Here is a 6000-nt window from a genome sequence, read left to right as displayed (position 1 = left end):
TGAATACACCTAGAAATCAAGTTACACTACAGGTCCCCTTGTCCTAAATGAACATTCGCTCAGAGCTGGAAAAATCATACCCTTGTCCTTAATGAACATTAGGTCAGAGCTGGAAAAATCATACCACATATATTATGAAGTTTTCAAAAACTTCGGAGCAGGAAATGTCAAAACTTGCGGGTCCATAAACAAGAGGAATACGATCAGTTCAAGAATGAGAAAGTACAACGTCTAAGGCCAGTGATGGAAGACGAAAACAAGTAGCATAAAAAGATAAATTACGGAATTCCGAGTGAGCGGAGAGCAGAAGAAACAGCAGAATCGAGAACTTGCTTGCGTCGACCCATGATGGCAACAGAAGCACCATGTTTGCCAAATTGAGCGGAAATTTCGAAGCCAATTCCGGAGCCGCTCCTGTGAGAAGAGCAACCTTGCCTTTCAGTATATCGGGCTTGAACGTTGAGAGCGTGGCCATGGGTATCTCTGGTTGACCTTTCAGCTCGCTCTGATGAATACGTGTGGAAGCCAATGAAAGTGGACAGCGGCACTGAGGCAACACTAACTCCTTCCAAACACAAACACCAAAAGCTGCTCCGTTAATTTCAGAGACCATTCGTCATTTTCTTCCATCCCTGTCGTGTGGGTGGCAGCCAACCAACGCTTTCCACTTCTAAATTATTCCTACTTCGTGCTCAAATAACTCGTAAAACAACTTCTTTAACAGTGATTCGTGGAGTACGAGGGCCAGTTAGGCAATCTGAAAAAAATTCTTTTGGGCCCTACATTTTGGTTTCGTCTAGATCTCATCCAAACATCCAAATTTTTCACAAATTCTGAGAGTGAAAAAATGTTCCTTAATAATTACGTCTCGTGAGAAGTTGCCCAACAGTATTTGACAAAAATACCCATAAGAATTGAATCAAAAGCTTCCTCTCTTAACCACATTGGATGAGCGTGATGGTTCGACATCTCGTCCCTTAAGCAAGTGGTTGGGGATTCGATCTCCAACTCTTATGAATGGGGAAAACACCCCTCCAAAAAAAAAGAGTTTCCCCTCTTTTCTTTAGGAAAATTCTTCGCCTTCGCTCCTTCTCACAACAGGATTTGGCCCCAAAAAAAAATCATTTTTTCCAAAAGCATTTTTTTCCAAAAGCATTTTAGTATTATATTTTTTTAAATATATATACACATACTAACAATTAATTAATTATATTTTTTATATTTCATTTATTTTAAGCTATTCCAAACATAATAAATAGACAAAAGCAGGCTAAAAGCATCTTTTCAAGATTGAAACGCAATTCTAAACACACCCAAAGAGTTCACTTTATTGTTATAAGACTTTGTTTTTCAAATTTATAATTGTTTTCAAAGTGTTTCTATTGATTACAGTGCACATAATTAAAAAAAAATATTCTAGAAAAATTAACACACATCTATTCACGTTAATATTTTTTTTAAAATTTTGTCATTAATTATTTATTCTCTTTCTTTTATCACACTCTCTTTTTATATTTCTCAATACGTTCTGTTTCAAATTTTTTTAACTTACTGTAAGGACATGCTCGGAAATAAAACATATTTCTTACCTACTTATTGCTTGCACCCAAAGTGGCATGTCTCACCTTGCGCTGTAAATTACTACTTGATCCCTTATTCAGCCTTTTTCAAAGGTACTTTAGAGTCAGTATATTATACGTAGAAGATAATGAAACATTATGTTTACTAATTGAAGGACAGGTGATCTTGCATACAAAAACCAGCCACGACTATAAATTATTGTTCTACAGAAAGATCAAAACAATATGAAAGCTTCTCAGTACAAACAGGAGAATTAATATTCGCACAATGAGTATAGGAAAACTCCATAGTACTCGTTCCGTTTCTTATTATAAGAGACATTTGATGTTTATAGCATGTTCCTATATATAAGAGACACTTAAAAGTTGTCTCTACTTTTTTGTGTTGATTTCCTATTTTACTCATATTTATTGTCTCTAACTCACACTCTCTCTCCCTCCCACTTCTCTTTCTTTTAATAATTTAATTGTTCTCTCTCATGCTCTCTCTTCTTATTAATGAGGGCATTTTTAGAAAAAAAATTATACTTTTTACACATTGATTGTTCTTAACTAATTTTAACTGCTTTTTTTATCAACATAATTCGGTTATTCGTCTCTTATAATAAGAAACAGAGGGAGTAATCTGTAAAAAGAAATAAATCTGCAGGTTCGTAGAAAATGAAGTTTCATTTTCACAACTTGCTTTTTGGAACACTAGCTGGTTGAATCCTTCTTTCTACTGCTCGGGAAACCAGCGTCACTGCCTTCTTGCCCAGCCATGGTCCTCCATCAACTATCAGAGTGGTACCATTGACAAATTTTCCTTCAAGAATTTGAATGGACGTCAAGTTTTTATGAACAAACAAATTTAAATATAAGGAAACGATGTGATTTTCTAGTGTAAATAGATTATCATTATTCAATGGTGACTGTATCTTCATTATTATTTTTATTTAGGGAAACAAGAGTTATTTTTCATTCCCTCCTTCCTATTTGTTTTCATTCTGCATACCAAATGGCTCCAATTAATTTGGGCGATTGCAAATTTTAAGGAAAGAAAAAGGCAAGACTCAATTATTATAACAATTTTTGATCGAGAAAAATCCCATTCCAATGAATTTGTCAGTTCAGTTCCCTCAATATAATCGAATGCATTAAACTGGACAAACATGATATTACAAGCACAGAGACAAGAAAACAGGATGCCGAAGGAGAAGAGCTAGTAAACAAGCAAACAAAGAAAGTAAGTCATCTCAGCTGGAAAAAATGCCAATCCCTGCATTGGTTGAAAACGTTGAATGCCTTTCAGGTTAAGTAACAATCTTAATGCATTGCACCTGTTGAGTATGGTCTAAACTGCATGCTCTCTATTCTAAGATATGTTGCACCAATCCTTGATTATGTAGTCCAGAGCTAGCGGGTTGCGAGAAAGAAGATAAAGAAAAATAATAACACTCTAAAATCTAAATACATCTAATGATTCTGGTTGATGCTTAAAAAGATGTGGAAAACAAGAGCAGAGAATTTGATTGAAAAGCACTGCAATGAATACAAAGAAAATAGGAAAAATCCAAAAAAATGACTGTTGAATTTCAAAATGACAAATCAATATTGGTTACTACACTTATAAAGAAAATGACTACATTTACAAAGCAAATAACAACATATTTTTTTAGTAATTCCTGATTTATCATTTTGAAATTCAACAGTCACTTTTTTGGGATTTTCCCAAGAAAATATACCCCAACCAAAAAATAAACATTATCTCCCATAAAGCAAAACATAAATAATTTTGAAACACTAATTGTAAATACTCGGACATAAACAAACTTACCCGCATCAGACGCTAGGTAGAGAGCAGCCATGGCAATATCCTGGTTATCCCCCATGTGATCTTTTTTTTTTTTTTTTAATTTTCCTGAGGATCCAGTTTGCTCATGCCAGGAGTGTCACCAATAGGACCGGGTGCAATCCCATTGACCCTAATATCATAGTCTGTTCCCCATTCTAGAGCCAAGTTTCTGGTAACAGCATCAACAGCCGCCTATTGGAGAGGAAAATTTTGAAGTGGAATGCAAGTACATATATATGATGTTCAATATCTAGACAACATGCTACAGATCTTAGCTGCAGAGACATGAGTTTGATACCAAAAAGCTGTATAATGAGCGGTAGCACTGATGTTTAATATTGTTCCCTCACCAGAAGAGCTTCTTCCTTGTCCTCCTTTCTTGAGATATTTTAATGCTTCATGGCACATTGTAAATGTGCCCACCGAGTTAATATCCATAACTGCAGAAAGATCTACATCTGATCACTACCTGCATCTCGCTCTATTTAGTATATTTAAAAATTGGCTGCATCATGTTCCAAACCTTATGCGATGAGTATAAACCTAAGAGGAGAGTCCAATCCTAAAAAAATAGCCTATTAGGAGGAAGAGATTCCCTAATATGGGACCTATGTGACTCCACTGGCTGACTTTCATTGAAAGCGTCAATATAATAAGCATAACCAATCCTAAAAAACTAACATATTAAGAAGGAGAACCTCTTGAAGTTATAAACTCCACAACACTTGTGAAATTTTCCAACGTGGGACTCATAATACCTTACCTTGTGGTGCAACTGCTCAATTAGAACTTACACATCTACCTAAGCATCTTTTTTTTTTTGAAGGATGCCTTCTTTAAGCAATCATAGGTTTTCAATGATGTGAATCACATGTTATGTCTAAAAGTAGTGTTATATATCAGTTTTAAAGCTTGCTAAAGCATCTTCTATCTTCGGGTACTTAATAGATTTTCAGTACATTCAATACAGCCTCTCCGTAACGTCATATTCTCCAGTAATCGTAGTACAGTGGAAAACAACGATAATTTCAAGTTGGTACTTGATTTTATCGACAGAAGCATTTAAGACATCAATGGGTAAACAAATGCATCTCAAGATCACTTCCATTGAATTGCACGACATACTATTTACACAACTTTAAAGAAGAACAAGAATAGTTCTGCGTACTAAGAGAAAAGTAAAGGCTGTGAAACTTAAGAAATATAGTACCTGTGAGAAGAACAACCTTATTTTCAGTATATCGGGCTTGAACGTTGACTCCATGGTCATAGGCTTCTCTGGTTGAGCTTTCAGCTCACTCTGATGAATACGTGTGGAAGACAATGAAAATGGACAGAGGCAACACCAAAAGCTGCCCCGTCATTTTCTTCCATTCCTGTCGTGCAGTGGTAGCCAACCAACGCTTTTCCACTTTTGGTATAAGTACTTTCGTATTGGTTTACATTTTCTTTCCCTTTGTTTTTTAATATTACTCTTTTGGTCCTAAATGTAAGACTCATTTTGTGGTGTAAAATACATCACAAAATGGGTCTTATATTTAAAACCGGAGGAGTATATTGCATTCTTGCAATCTTTTGTTTTTAATGCAGAGTTAAGATGTTTCAGTGTATGTACTATGCATATGTAATTTCTTTTTCCAAATTATAAACATACTACTCCTCTGGTCCTTAATATAGGATTCAATTCTTGAGTTGGTTTTAATCCTAAATATAAGACTCATTTCTCATATTTATCAATTTTCTCTAAATTACCCTGTGGATACTCTCTCAACCATAATTAAATAGAAAAAGGAGGGAGTATTAAGAAAGATGATTATGATGTTTTAGGAAAAATGTGTCACTTTTCTTGTAATTAACTAATTTACCTAACTTTCTTAATTTAATCAAATTAGTTAAATTGGTCTTATATTAAGGACCGGAGGAGTAATTTATAATTTGGGAAACCCATTTTACATGTACTTTAATTTTGCTTTGTTGGCAGTTCATGTATAAGAGCTCATGGTGCTAATAGAGCAAAGTTATAGAAATTAATGATACTAATAGAAAAAATTGAAATATTTAACTAAGAAAAAAACACAGTTACCAAATTAAAAATTAAGAAGTATAAATGCCTATAAAATAATTTTATTTTATAATTTTAAAATATATACACGTAAAACTTTGAATGACGTTGTTATTACTTTTCATTGTAAGAATTTTAATTTTAAATTTTTAAAAATATTTATTATCCTATTTAAATTTTTTTAACCGTTACTATACTAATCAAATTTTATACTAAAATGTTGGTTTAAACTCTGGTTTTTTTTTTTCCAGGAAAAACGTTCATTGTATCTAATTGTTGACATTTGCATTTACGCATATTAATGTTCAATTAATACAAAGTCTAAAATTTGTTGGCAAAAAGTTAGAAAGTTTAAAATTTATAGTAAATCACACTACTAATGCAACATTTATTTTTCAAATTCCAATTCTGAATGAGTGATTCCAGTGTGGGAAGGATATGGGTTGGAAGAGACACGTGACACACGTGATTTTACATGTTCAAGATTTGGCATTGAGAAGAGCAGGCAGGAGGGGCATGCTAAT

The 6000-nt window shown here is 33.8% G+C and overlaps 1 pseudogene; it reads right to left on the bottom strand.

The window, feature by feature from the left end:
* Positions 1–2254: 2254 nt before the first annotated feature.
* On the bottom strand, positions 2255–3852 carry LOC114753004 (peroxisomal 2,4-dienoyl-CoA reductase-like; annotated as a pseudogene).
* Between the last annotated feature and the right edge of the window lie 2148 nt (positions 3853–6000).

Source organism: Neltuma alba, unplaced genomic scaffold, assembly GCF_004799145.2.
Source record: "Neltuma alba isolate B1F8T4 unplaced genomic scaffold, ASM479914v2 tig00007631_pilon, whole genome shotgun sequence".
In the NCBI taxonomy this organism is placed as follows: Eukaryota; Viridiplantae; Streptophyta; class Magnoliopsida; order Fabales; family Fabaceae; genus Neltuma; species Neltuma alba.
Note: the sequence above shows the minus strand (reverse complement) of the source record. Positions and strands in the feature narration are given on the sequence as shown.